This window comes from Oncorhynchus masou, chromosome 24, assembly GCF_036934945.1.
Source record: "Oncorhynchus masou masou isolate Uvic2021 chromosome 24, UVic_Omas_1.1, whole genome shotgun sequence".
Lineage (NCBI taxonomy): Eukaryota > Metazoa > Chordata > Actinopteri > Salmoniformes > Salmonidae > Oncorhynchus > Oncorhynchus masou.
In genome coordinates this window covers 27,779,143-27,792,300 of record NC_088235.1, presented here as the reverse complement: position 1 = coordinate 27,792,300, position 13,158 = coordinate 27,779,143, and the positions used below count along the sequence as shown (strand labels likewise).

The window sequence follows — 13,158 nt, the reverse complement described above, 5'->3', positions numbered from 1 at the left end:
TTAACGATTTCTGAAAATCGCAAATAAAATGAAAATAATGCGTCTGCTCTCAAGCTTAGCCTTTTCTTAACAACACTGTCATCTCAGATTTTCAAAATATGCTTTTGAACCATAGAAATTGACTAATTTGTGTAAGAGTATGCAAAGCTAGCATAGCATTTTGAGTAGCATTTAGCACGCAACATTTTCACAAAAACCAGATAACCAAATAAATAAAATCATTTACCTTTGAAGAGCTTCTGATGTTTTCAATGAGGAGACTCTCAGTTACATACCAAATGCGCAGTTTTTCCTGAAAGCGTCTGTGTGTAGGAGAAATCGATCCGTTTTCTACATTGCGTCTGGCTACCGAAACGAACCGAAAATTCAGTCACCTACAACGTAAAACTTTTTCCGGATTAACTACGTAATATCGACCGAAACATGGCAAACGTTGTTTGGAATCAATCCTCAAGGTGTTTTTTCACATATCTCTTCATTGATATGCAGTTCGTGGAAGCTTGCTTTCCTCTCTGTATCCCATGGAAAAATACTGGCAGGTGACTTTTGCGCACCAATTTCGGCGCAGGACACCGGGCGGACACCTGGTAAATGTGGTCTCTTATGGTCAATCTTCCAATGATCTGCCTACAAATACGTCACAATGCTGCAGACACCTTGGGGAAACGACAGAAAGGGCAGGCTCATTCCTCTCGCATTCACAGCCATATAAGGAGACAATGGAAAACAGAGCCTCAAAAATCCTGCTCATTTCCTGGATGCCGTCTCATCTTGGTTTTGCCTGAAGCTCACGTTCTAGGGCACGCACAGAAAATATCTTGGTAGTTCTGGACACGTCAGAGTGTTTTCTTTCGAAAGCTATCAATTATATGCATAGTCGAGCATCTTTTTGTGACAAAATATCTTGTTTAAAACGGGAACATTTTTCATCCAAAAATGAAATAGCGCCCCCAGAGCATCAACAGGTTAAACAGGTCAACATTCACAAGGCCGCAGGGCCAGACGGATTACCAGGACGTGTACTGGGAGCATGCGCTGACCAACTTGCAAGTGTCTTCACTGACATTTTCAACCTCTCCCTGTCCGAGTCTGTAATACTAACATGTTTTAAGCAGACCAACATAGTGCCTGTGCCCAAGAACACTAAGGTAACCTACCTAAATGACTACCGACCCGTAGCACTCACGTCTGTAGCCATGAAGAGCTTTGAAAGGCTGTTCATGGCTCACATCAACACCATTATCCCAGAAACCCTAGAACCACTCAATTTACATACCGCCCCAACAGATCCACAGATGATGCTATCTCTATTGCACTCCACATTGCCCTTTCCCACCTGGACAAAAGGAACACCTACGTGAGAATACTATTCATTGATTACAGCTCAGTGTTCAACACCATAGTGTCCTCAAAGCTCATCAATAAGCTAAGGACCCTGGGACTTAACACCTCCCTCTGCAACTGGATCCTGGACTTCCTGACAGGCCACGCCCAGGTGGTAAGGGTAGGTAACAACATATCTGCCATGCTGATCCTCAACACAGGGCCCCCTCAGGGGTGTGTGCTCAGTCCCCTCCTGTACTCCCCGTTCACTCATGACTGCACAGCCAGGCACGACTCCAACACCATCATTAAGTTTGCCAATGACACAACAATGGTAGGCCTGATCACCGACAACGACGAGACAGCCTATAGGGAGGAGGTCAGATACCTGGCCGTGTGTTTCCAGGACAACAACCTCTCCCTCAATGTGCAGGACAAAGGAGATGATTGTGGACTACAGGAATAAGAGGACCGAGCATGCCCCCATTCTCAACGATGGGGCTGCATTGGAGCAGCTTGAGAGCTTCAAGTTTATTGCTGTCCACATCACCTTCAAACTAACATGGTCCAAGTACACCAAGACAGTCGTGAAGAGGGCGCGACAAAACCTATTCCCCCTCAGGAGACTGAAAAGATTTGGCATGGTCCTCAGATCCTCAAAATGTTCTACAGCTGCACCATCGAGAGCATTTGGTTGCGTCACTGCCTGGTACGGCTACTGCCTCCGACCGCCTTGCGGCCTCCGACCGCAAGGCACTACAGAGCGTAGTGCGACTGTCCCAGAACATCCTGGGGCCAAGCTTCCTACCATCCAGGACCTCTATACCAGGCTGTGTCAGAGGAAGGCCCTAAAAATTGTCAAAGACTCCAGCCACCCTGGTCATAGACTGTTCTCTCTGCTACCACACGGCAAGTGGTACCGGAGCGCCAAGTCTAGGTCCAAGAGGCTTCTAAACAGCTTCTACCCCCAAGCCAATAGACTCCTGAATATCTAATCAAATGGCTACCCAGACTATTTGCTTTGCCCCCCTCCCCCCTGCTTTTACACCGCTGCTACTCTCTGTTGTTATCATCTATGTATAGTCACTTTAATAACTCTACCTAGGTTTTCAACATGTTGAACGCACCGAGCTACACCGAGCTGTCTGTCTAAACTACTGGCACACAGCTCGGACACCCATGCATACTCCACACGGCATGCCACAAGAGGTCTCTTCACAGTCCCCAAGTCCAGAACAGAGGCACACAGTACTACATAGAGCCATGACTACATGGAACTCACGTCAAGTAACTCATGCCAGCTGTAAAATTTGATTTAAAAAACAGATTCAAAAACACCTTATGGAACAGCGGGGACTGTGAAGCAACACAAACCTTGGCACAGACAAATGTGTATACACACACACACACACACACACACACACACACACACACACACACAATAACTTAGGCACTATACATACACATGGATTTAGTACTGGGGCCTGAGGGCACATACTGTGTTGTGACATCTGTGAATGTATTGCAATGTTTTTAAAATTCTATAAACTGCCTTAATTTTGCTGGACCCCAGGAAGAGTAGCTGCTGCAATGGGGATCCATAATAAATACAAATACATGTACATATTACCTCAACTAACCGGTGCCCCAGCACATTGACTCTGTACCGGTACCCCCCTGTATACAGTCTCACTATTGTTATTTTACTGCACGATGACGACAACTACTTCCGATTGATTGATTTATCTTATTTCCGTGTCGTGCACCAATTGGTGCCCAGACAGTATGGGCTCAAAGGACACGATATCAAGTTTGTGTGCTGTTCACAAAACAAAAAATAAATTAAATGCATAATTAGCACTCATAACAAATTACAGCAGCAGCTTTGCAAGTGACGGGTCAGGATAGCACAACAGCACTAGCCTTGATATAAACCTGACAAATAAGTTTGCTGCTGATTTGATTCACTACTTACTGTGCCGAGCACAAAGTATGCCCAGACACTCCCTAGAGCGTTCAATGGCTGCCAGGTGTGTGTGTGTGTGTGTGTGTGTGTGTGTGTGTGTGTGTGTGTGTGTGTGTGTGTGTGTGTGTGTGTGTGTGTGTGTGTGCGTGCGTGCGTGCGTGCGTGCGTGCGTGCGTGCGTGCGTGCGTGCGTGCGTGCGTGCGTGCGTGCGTGTGTGCGTGTGCGTGTGTGAGTGTGAGTGTGTGTAGGAGGACTGTAGTTGACAATGCAGGGAATAAAGGGGACACACAATACTAAGTTTTAAACAGAGCCAGGAAATGGTTAGGTAGATGTCTGGATATCTACTCTCCTTTATTTCTTTATTTCTTTCTCTTTTTTTTCTTTCTTTCTTTCTTTCTTTCTTTCTTTCTTTCTCTTTTTCTTTCTTTCTTTATTTCTTTGTAGGATAATGAACAACATGCTTTCACACTCTGCATACCTCTGATACTAACTACTCCCATATCAGAGTAACACGATATCATCCACTGACTGTTGCTAAACACCTGACCAACACCTTGCTGCTGTAGAGAGGAATTTGGAAGCTGTCATTGACTGGAATTGCCCTCTAGGAAACCAATCATACCCTTCAATATGTTGGTGTATGGAGGCTAGGCCTGTGCTGTGTTGTTCTCCCATCTGTTCTCAACTAATCACGGTCAATGCAAACATTCTCTATATTGAAACAGCATGGGTTTGGGATGTCTCAAACCCCCAGCATTGAGTTTATATAGAGGAACATCATTGTTATAAGCAATGTATCCATATTGTAAAACACTATGTAACACCATAGTGTGATACACCATGTTAGTGTGTGGGACCAAATGATTCAGATTGTTCAGTCTGATTTAGAACCATAACAACATCTACTATTAACATCACTTCTACAGAGAAGCCTTCAGTCAACAGAAGTAACTTCTTCTCAGACAGGAAACCAAACAAACACTCAAGGCTATGGGTCAGTGAAGAACAAACACCATGTAAATACAACCCATATTTATGTTTATTTATTTTCCCTTTTGTACTTTAAATATTTGCACATCGTTATAACACTGTATATATACATAATGACATTTGAAATGTCTCAATTCCTTTGAAACTTTTGTACGTGTAATGTTTACTGTACCTGTTTTATTGTTTCTTTTGTTTATTATCTATTTCACTTGCTTTAGAAATATAAACATATGTTTTGCATGCCAATAAAGCCCTTTGAATTTAATTTAATTGAGAGAGAGAGAAAGAGAGTGAGAGACGATTGGCTCCCACAGTGCCAGAATGCAGCAACAGGAAATGTGAATTATTATATAGATTATGATTAATGGACATTTTTGTAAGGGTTGATACATTTTTCATTAGGGCAAATAAAGTCTGAAATTACAAACTTCAGAAGCCCTTTTAAGACTCAAATACATTACAAGTTTACATTTCCTGCTGTGTGCAGGAAAATACTCAGCAAGTGGTCAAATTAAGATTGTACATCTGTAGTGTTGGCATGATACAGTCTGAAATGTAATGACCAGATTATGTTTGTCTGGTGTTGTTGATCTCATAAATCCACACCCAACCACACACAGTGACTGTCATCTAATCTCAATTTATGAGGGAAAAAAAATAGGATTCCGAAATGGTATTGGTGGTGTTTCCCAAATCATAATCCAATTATCTCCATGTCCAAAACTCTACATCAGACATTTAGTCATCTTGAATAGAGATGTGACAGTACTGGTAAAGCATAAGGACATCACTTTGCCCTTTCCCACCTCACAAGACTCAAAACAAATACATGAGATCATACTTGACTTCCCTCAGGCAAGTGTTGAGGTCCCACCCTGTGTGTGTGTGTGCGCGTGTGTGTGCGTGCAGTAGACAGAAACTTGTCCCGATGTCATGCGTGTTGACAAGCCGGAGTAAATGTCATGCATGTGCTTTGAAATAGAAAGCAAATATGCCTAGGCTACAGCATCCTGGATGTAATTACTATCGGTTTGTCACCGTAGGCTATACAGTCGAAATCATGTTTTGAAAGATTGGAAAATTAAGTGAGTTGGATTAAGGCCAAATGCAATCCTCTCTCAATCTTCAAAACTTATTTTATATCGAATAGCCTACAATGTGCATAGATAATATAGATGGATGCCCAAAACTGCTTGAATCAACGTTATTCCCACGTAAATTCAAACAAAAATTATACGTGATGACGTAGTTTCAAAGTGTAAGGGAATGTGTCATTTTTTTTCACCCAACTTTTAACCTAAATCCAATTACATTTTGACATAATTTGTTGATTTCACGTTGAATTCATGTTAGTGTGCCAAGTAGATATTGTGTTTGTTTAATTCTAGTTTTTATTTTTTCCGCAATCTTTAACAGTACACTATCAAAGAATGGTCTCATAATTACCAGTTGCCCTTTCGGGGTAAATTGCCAGAACACCTTACCTTACTGAAAATGCTCCGGTCCTTAACAGCTCGATCCACCCTATTGGTGGCACTCCAATGACCAATATACCGTGGTAGTCAAATCACTTCATAACCCAGTCATGCAACAGACAGACGACATAAATAAAAAAATCACTTCTAAAACTGCATCCGAAAGTGGGGACTGAAGATCTCACTCACAACATCGCGAAAAGATGCTGAAAATGCGGGAAACAGTATTATCTTCTTGCCTCCCGTTCGAGACACACTCTCCCACCCCTGTCTGTTCCAGTCTCGTTTTGGCTCGTTCGGCAGCGAGCTTCAGTCCGTCTGTACTTCAGTTTCGTTGCTGGGTAGCGGGAACGCCCACGCGGGGTTGACTGTGTTGTGCTGGAGGGGGCAGAGAAAACAGAGAGTTGTCAAACGTCACCGCCGACCGGTGTGCCCCGCGCTATAGCATGGGGCGCGGGCGTCTTCTTTATGATGAAGTATGAAAACCTAAACACAGTGTTAGGCTATCTATCTATGTATGTTCTACCAGAGTGAGCCATATGGTTCCTGTAGTTGTGAGAGCATTCTTTATTCTACCTTTATTCTACCTCACCATAAAACGCCTATCCAGGTGGGCTCTCTTCTCCCTCCTACCCACTTCATGTGTCCTGTTCTGTCTATAGGTCCTGTTTCTGTTCATTTGAACCACACCACAGAACAATAACACCACACCATAGAACAAGTAGAACACCTCATTTATCTCTGGGTTTCTATTTCTGTCTAATAACACCTGAGAGCAGAAGACCCCATTTGATCTATTCACCTGATCACTGTTACTCACCAATCACTGTGTGACTCACTCAACTGGAAAAGTGTGGCAAAGAATGACTGCCTGGACAGGGATACATCTGTAAGCTGAAGAATGACAGCCTGGACAGGGATACATCTGTAAGCTAAAGAATGACTGCCTGGACAGGGATACATCTGTAAGCTGAAGAATGACAGCCTGGACAGGGATACATCTGTAAGCTGAAGAATGACAGCCTGGACAGGGATACATCTGTAAACTGAAGAATGTCAGCCTGGACAGGGATACATCTGTAAGCTGAAGAATGACAGCCTGGACAGGGATACATCTGTAAGCTGAAGAATGACAGCCTGGACAGGGATACATCTGTAAGATGAAGCTTCTTCTGTGCCTTAGGTTTTTGTGTAAATTAAGAGAGGATCTTGGAGAGCCAGGTGGCCTTAGGAAGAGGAGGAGAGAGAGTGTCTACTAGCAAATGTGTGGTGTGTGGTTGGAATATGATAGAGTTACTGAACAATCAAAATCAATGATGCAGCTCATTGTCTGAGCTTAGACGATCCCTGAAACGTTGTTTTTAACAACATTTTTATCATTCAAGACACCCCAACTCAGGTTGATGAGGCCATACTAGCTATAGGCAACAACCAACAAGTGGGTCTAGCTTCAGCACATGCATTGTAACCCTGGCAACAACAGATGTGGGATCAGTACCCTGCATCAACAATGAAGTTAGAGTGGGACGATGGTATACTGTAAATTGAGAGTTCCAGGGAGAAATGCGTTTTTTTTTCTGGCATTAAGTCACACGCATTAATAAGTTACTTCCTTATTAATGGATAGAATGGTTGAAAGAAAGAAAGAAATGAACAGAGGCAAATCAGGGACTTGATCCAAGTCAGCAAAATCTGTTTGAGTCATCGGAAAAACAAAACATCTGCTTGTTTAGAATAACATGTGTTTTAATATGGCTCTACAGGCCTGTCCTCATTGGTGCATGACAGCTTCTGGAGCAGGTGTCAGAGAATGTTTCTGAGAGAGAAAACATGGACATGGCATGGTTGAAAGAAAGAAAGAAAGGATCCCGAAGTAAACATCAACCAGAGATTATCTCAAAATTCTCTCTGGCTCTCCAAGATCCCCCAAAATTCTCTGTAGCATGACACTATCCTGCCTGCACTGTAACATAGAGATTGTATCTAAAACAGTGGCTGTGTCCAAATACCCATACTTGCATTCTAAATACTAGGCTTTTTGGGTATGCGAGATGTCAAGCACATTTTGGCTTTTCATCAAGTAAACTGTTTTTAAAAATCCAGTTGTTTTTACGGTAACTTACTGGCAGCCAACCTGTAAGTTACTGTAAAAAAGGTATAGTATGTTAACGTAAATTTCAAAGAAACTATGGTTTAACAGTACATTACTATTACACTATTGAGGAAAAGAATGGTCTTTTCACACTCTGATTGACAACAGCTGATAATCAGAATATGGGACGAGTTCTACAAAAATGCACAAATGGTGAGTAACAAGCCCATTGTAGCATGTAAATATTTTTTGCTTACTGCATAAATGTTTACTAAATAGCATACTACATTCTAAATAGCCCCTAAGTCCATCACAAACTAATACATGCACCATTGAGAGCATCCTGCCATGTTGTATCACCGTCTGGTACAGCAATTGCACCGTCTGCAAACGCAGGGCTCTCCAGTGGGTGGGGGGGTCAGCGGCACACTACCCCCAGGACACCTACAGCACCCGGTGTCAGAGGAAGGCCAAGAAGATCATCAAAAACCTCTGCTACACAAGCCAAGGCCTGTTAACCCCACTACCATCTAGAAGGCGGAGACAGTACAGGTGCATCAAAGCTGGGAACGAGAGGCTGATACCCAGCTTCTATCTTCAGGCCATAAGACTGTTAAACAGCCACTGCTAGCTGGTCTCCACCAGTACCCTGTCCTAAACCTTAGTCAATGCTACTAGCTGGCTACCCACTGGTACTCTACCCTGCACTGTAGAGACTGCTGCCCGCTATACAGAGTCATTGAACACAGGTCACTTTAGTCATGTTTACATACTGTTTTACCCACTTCATATGTACATTTGAAGTCGGAAGTTTACATACACTTTAGCCAAATATATTTAAACTCAGTTTTACACAATTCCTGACATTTAATCCTAGTACAATTCCCAGTCTTAGGTTAGTTAGGATCACCACTTCATTTTAAGAATGTGAAATGTCAGAATAATTGTAGAGAGAATGATTTATTTCACGTTTATTTCTTTCATCACATTCCCAGTGGGTCAGAAGTCTACATTCACACAAATAGTATTTGGTAGCATTGCCTTTAAATTGCTTAACTTGGATCAAATGTTTCGGGTAGCCTTCCACAAGCTTCCCACAATAAGTTGGGTGAATTTTGGTCCATTCCTCCTGACAGAGCAGGTGTAACTGAATCTGGTTTGTAGGCCTCCTTGATTGCACACACTTTTTCAGTTCTGCCAACAAATTTTCTATAGGATTGAGGTCAGGGCTTTGTTGTTTTTAAGCCATTATGCCACAACTTTGGAAGTATGCTTGGGGTAATTATCCATTTGGAAGACCCATTTGCGACCAAGCTTTAACTTCCTGACGGATGTCTTGAGATGTTGCTTCAATATATGCACATAATTGTCCTACCTCATGATGCCATCTATTTTGTGAAGTGCACCAGTCCCTCCTGCAGTAAAGCACCCACACAACATGATGCTGAGTGGCTTCTTCCTTGCTGAGCGGCCTTTCAGGTTATGCCGATATAGGACTCGTTTTACTGTGAATATAGATACTTTTGTACCTGTTTCCTCCAGCATCTTCACAAGGTCCTTTGCTGGTGTTCTGGGATTGATTTACACTTTTCGCACCAAAGTACATTAATCTCTAGGAGATAGAATGCGTCCCCATGATGTCAAGCAAAGAGGCACTGAGTTTGAAGATAGGCCTTTAAATACATCCACAGGTACACCTCCAATTGACTCAAATGATGTCAATTAGCCTATCAGTGTTCTCTAAAGCCATGACATAATTTTCTGGAATGTTCCAAGCTGTTTCAAAGCACTGTCAACTTAGTGTATGTAAACCTCTGACCCACTGGAATTGTGATACAGTGAGTTATAAGTGAAAAAATCTGTCTGTAAACAATTATTGGAAAAATGACTTGTGTCATGCACAAAGTAGATGTCCTAACCGACTTGCCAAAACTATAGTTTGTTAACAAGAAATGTGTGGAGTGGTTGAAAAACAAGTTTTAATGAGTCCAACCTAAGTGTATGTAAACTTCTGACTTCAACTGTGTGTGTGTGTGTGTGTGTGTGTGTGTGTGTGTGTGTGTGTGTGTGTGTGTGTGTGTGTGTGTGTGTGTGTGTGTGTGTGTGTGTGTGTGTGTGTGTGTGTGTGTGTGTGTGTGTGTGTGTGTGTGTGTGCATGCGTGCGTGTTCCCATGCTGCAGCAGCCCCAGTTGCCCAGCTCTCTGCTGCCAGAGCTGTTTCCTGCTCAGAGCTGCTGCTCAGGCAGGAGGAAGCGCGTTGAGTTTCAATGACTCCAACCGAAGTGTATGTAAACTTCCGACTTCAACTGTAACTACTGCTGTACACACCTTTTCTATTCATATATCTGTCCATATTGTCTATACACACCATCATATACATTGCTCATCCTGATATGTTTTATTTATTTTGGGGATTTGTGTGTATTGTTGTGTTTTACTAGATATTACTGCACTGTTGGAGCTGGAAACATTATCATTTTGCTACATCTGATAAAAATGTGTATGAGACCAATAACATTTGATTTGATTTAGTACTTTTAGTACACTGTATGTTGTTTCAGTAGGCCAGACAGATTTCGGACAAGGCCTGTGTGTGTGTGCGGTTGCGTGTGTATATGTGTCCGTGCAGTTGTGTGTGTGTGTATTTGTGTTTTCCCACCTCCTTCCTGAAATTCATTAGCATTCCTCCTGCAGGATGGACAAACTTCCGGATGGGAATATCAGGAGGGGAGGATGACTTCACCATTTCCTCCTTTAATAACACATGCAGAAAATACTCCTTGAACACATGCAGAGACACCTCCTTGCACACAGGGAGAAAATCATCCTTGAACAAAGGGAGAAAATCCTCGATAAACAAAGGGAGAAATTCCTCCTTGAACCAATGGAAAATATCCTCCTTGAACAAAGGGAGAAAATCCTCCTTGAACACCTCCCTGTGTTAAAGTAGGATTTTCTCCCTGTGTTAAAGGAGGACTTTCTCCCTGTGTTAAATTAAAGTTTTCTGCCTATGTTCAAGGAGGATTTTCTCTTTGTGTTAAAGGAGGATTTTCTCTATGCTACTACTATGTAACTACTATGTAACAGTAGTCTGTCTACCTCTGCAACATTAGAGCAGAGAAGTGGAGTCAACAGTTAGTAACATTCAGAGCAGCAGATCATCTGACAGAGAGCACTGGTTGACTTTAAAACGGCAATCAGCAATTGAAACAGTAACAAAGTGTTCCACCCTCCCCAGTTTTGGTGAAAAGCTGAGGGATGGTGATGGAAAAATGTAACAACTCTCAAATTCATAGGCAAAGAAATGGATGCAAGGACTGACCATCCATGGTATTAAAATAAGTCATAGTGAATACAAAGCAGAACCCATTTTTTTGAGAAAACTAAATCATATTGAGCCCCTTAAGCAATTTGCTCTGACATCCACTGTTCCACAGTCATAGAAAATAATAGTTATAGAGAAAAATAAATCTCCCAACAGGATGGTATAGTATTACCCTATGAAGACAGGCCCAAGAAATTCTGTAGTCAGGTTGACCTTGTGAAAGTTCTGTCAGAACCTAAATACAAACGACCAGGGAGACTTCAAACAGTTGATTTAAAAATCCCTACATCCTAGAATCTTTACCCACAGGACCGCAGTGTGTGTGTGTGTGTGTGTGTGTGTGTGTGTGTGTGTGTGTGTGTGTGTGTGTGTGTGTGTGTGTGTGTGTGTGTGTGTGTGTGTGTGTGTGTGTGTGTGTGTGTGTGTGTGTGTGTGTGTGTGTGTGTGTGTGTGTGTGTGTGTGTGTGTGTGTGTGTGTGTGTGTGTGCGCATGCTATGGGTGCCTATATACTGCATGTATGTGTGTGTGTGCATTCAGCTTCATCCCTGCAACCAGCTCTGAGATGCTTGTTGCTCGGTAACGCACTGTCTGAGCAGCAGCTCTGAGCAGGAAACAGCTCTGGCAGCAGAGAGCCGGGCAACTGGGGCTGCTGCGGCATGGGTACACACACACACACACACACACACACACACACACACACACACACACACACACACACACACACACACACACACACACACACACACACACACACACACACACACACACACACACAGTTGAAGTCAGAAGTTTACATACACTTAGGTTGGACTCATTAAAACTTGTTTTTCAACCACTCCACAAATTTCTTGTTAACAAAATATAGTTTTGGCATGTCGGTTAGGACATTTACTTTGTGCATGACACAAGTCAAATTCACAGGTCTGGTTCATCCTTGGGAGCAATTTCCAAACGCCTGAAAGTACCACGTTCATCTGTACAAACAATAGAGAGCAAATATAAACACCATGGCACCACGCAGCCGTCATACCGTTCAGGAAGGAGACGCGTTCTGTCTCCTAAAGATGAACGTACTCTGGTGTGATTCAATCCCAGAAAGTGTGATTCAATCCCAGACCACCAGCAAAGGACCTTGTGAAGATGCTGGAGGAAAGAGGTACAAAACTGTATCTACAGTATATCCACAGTAATACGAGTCCTATATCGACATAACCTGAAAGGCCGCTCAGCAAGTAAGAAGCCACTGCTCCAAAACCGCCATTAAAAAGCCAGGCTACGGTTTGCAACTGCACATGGGGAAAAGATCAGACTTTTTGGAGAAATGTCCTCTGGTCTGATGAAACAAAAATAGAACTGTTTGGCCATAATGACCATTGTTATGTTCGGAGGAAAAAGGGGTAGGCTTGCAAGCCGTAGAACACCATCCCAACCGTGAAGCATGGGGGTGGCAGCATCATTTACATTTACATTTAAGTCATTTAGCAGACGCTCTTATCCAGAGCGACTTACAAATTGGTGAATTCACCTTCTGACATCCAGTGGAACAGCCACTTACAATAGTGCATCTAAATCATTTAAGGGGGGGGGAGGGGGGGGTGAGAAGGATTACTTATCCTATCCTAGGTATTCCTTGAAAAGGTGGGGTTTCAGGTGTCTCCGGAAGGTGGTGATTGACTCTGCTGTCCTGGCGTCGTGAGGGAGTTTGTTCCACCATTGGGGGGCCAGAGCAGCGAACAGTTTTGAATTGCAGGATAATTGTTGCCTGACTCATACTGAATTTAATTCAGCTCTATCGATCGATCCTTCTGAACCTACAGCACCATCCTAGAAGTTGTTTGTGCTTACGTCAAAATTGCGTGATGCATGATTCATGATTCATTTAGGCCAGCTCTTATTCAACCCATCGGTTTCTGGGACCAATCAGAACAGTTTGATTGGTTTGCATTCGAGAAGTCATCGGAGTAGAAGCAAATCCAGACTCATTGTG

The 13,158-nt window shown here is 42.9% G+C and overlaps 1 protein-coding gene across 3 annotated transcripts in view; it reads right to left on the bottom strand.

Annotated features, from left to right (window-relative positions):
* LOC135511980 (inactive rhomboid protein 1-like) overlaps window positions 1–6,049 on the bottom strand; it is a 114,849-nt gene extending 108,800 nt beyond the window's left edge. For 2 of the 3 annotated variants that reach the window (XM_064933523.1, XM_064933526.1), the window contains exon 1: window positions 5,764–6,049. The gene's annotated coding sequence lies outside the window, so the exon portion shown is untranslated. The remainder of the gene's footprint in view (window positions 1–5,763) is intronic. The other variant, XM_064933524.1, reaches the window with a different exon arrangement.
* Window positions 6,050–13,158: the final 7,109 nt, after the last annotated feature.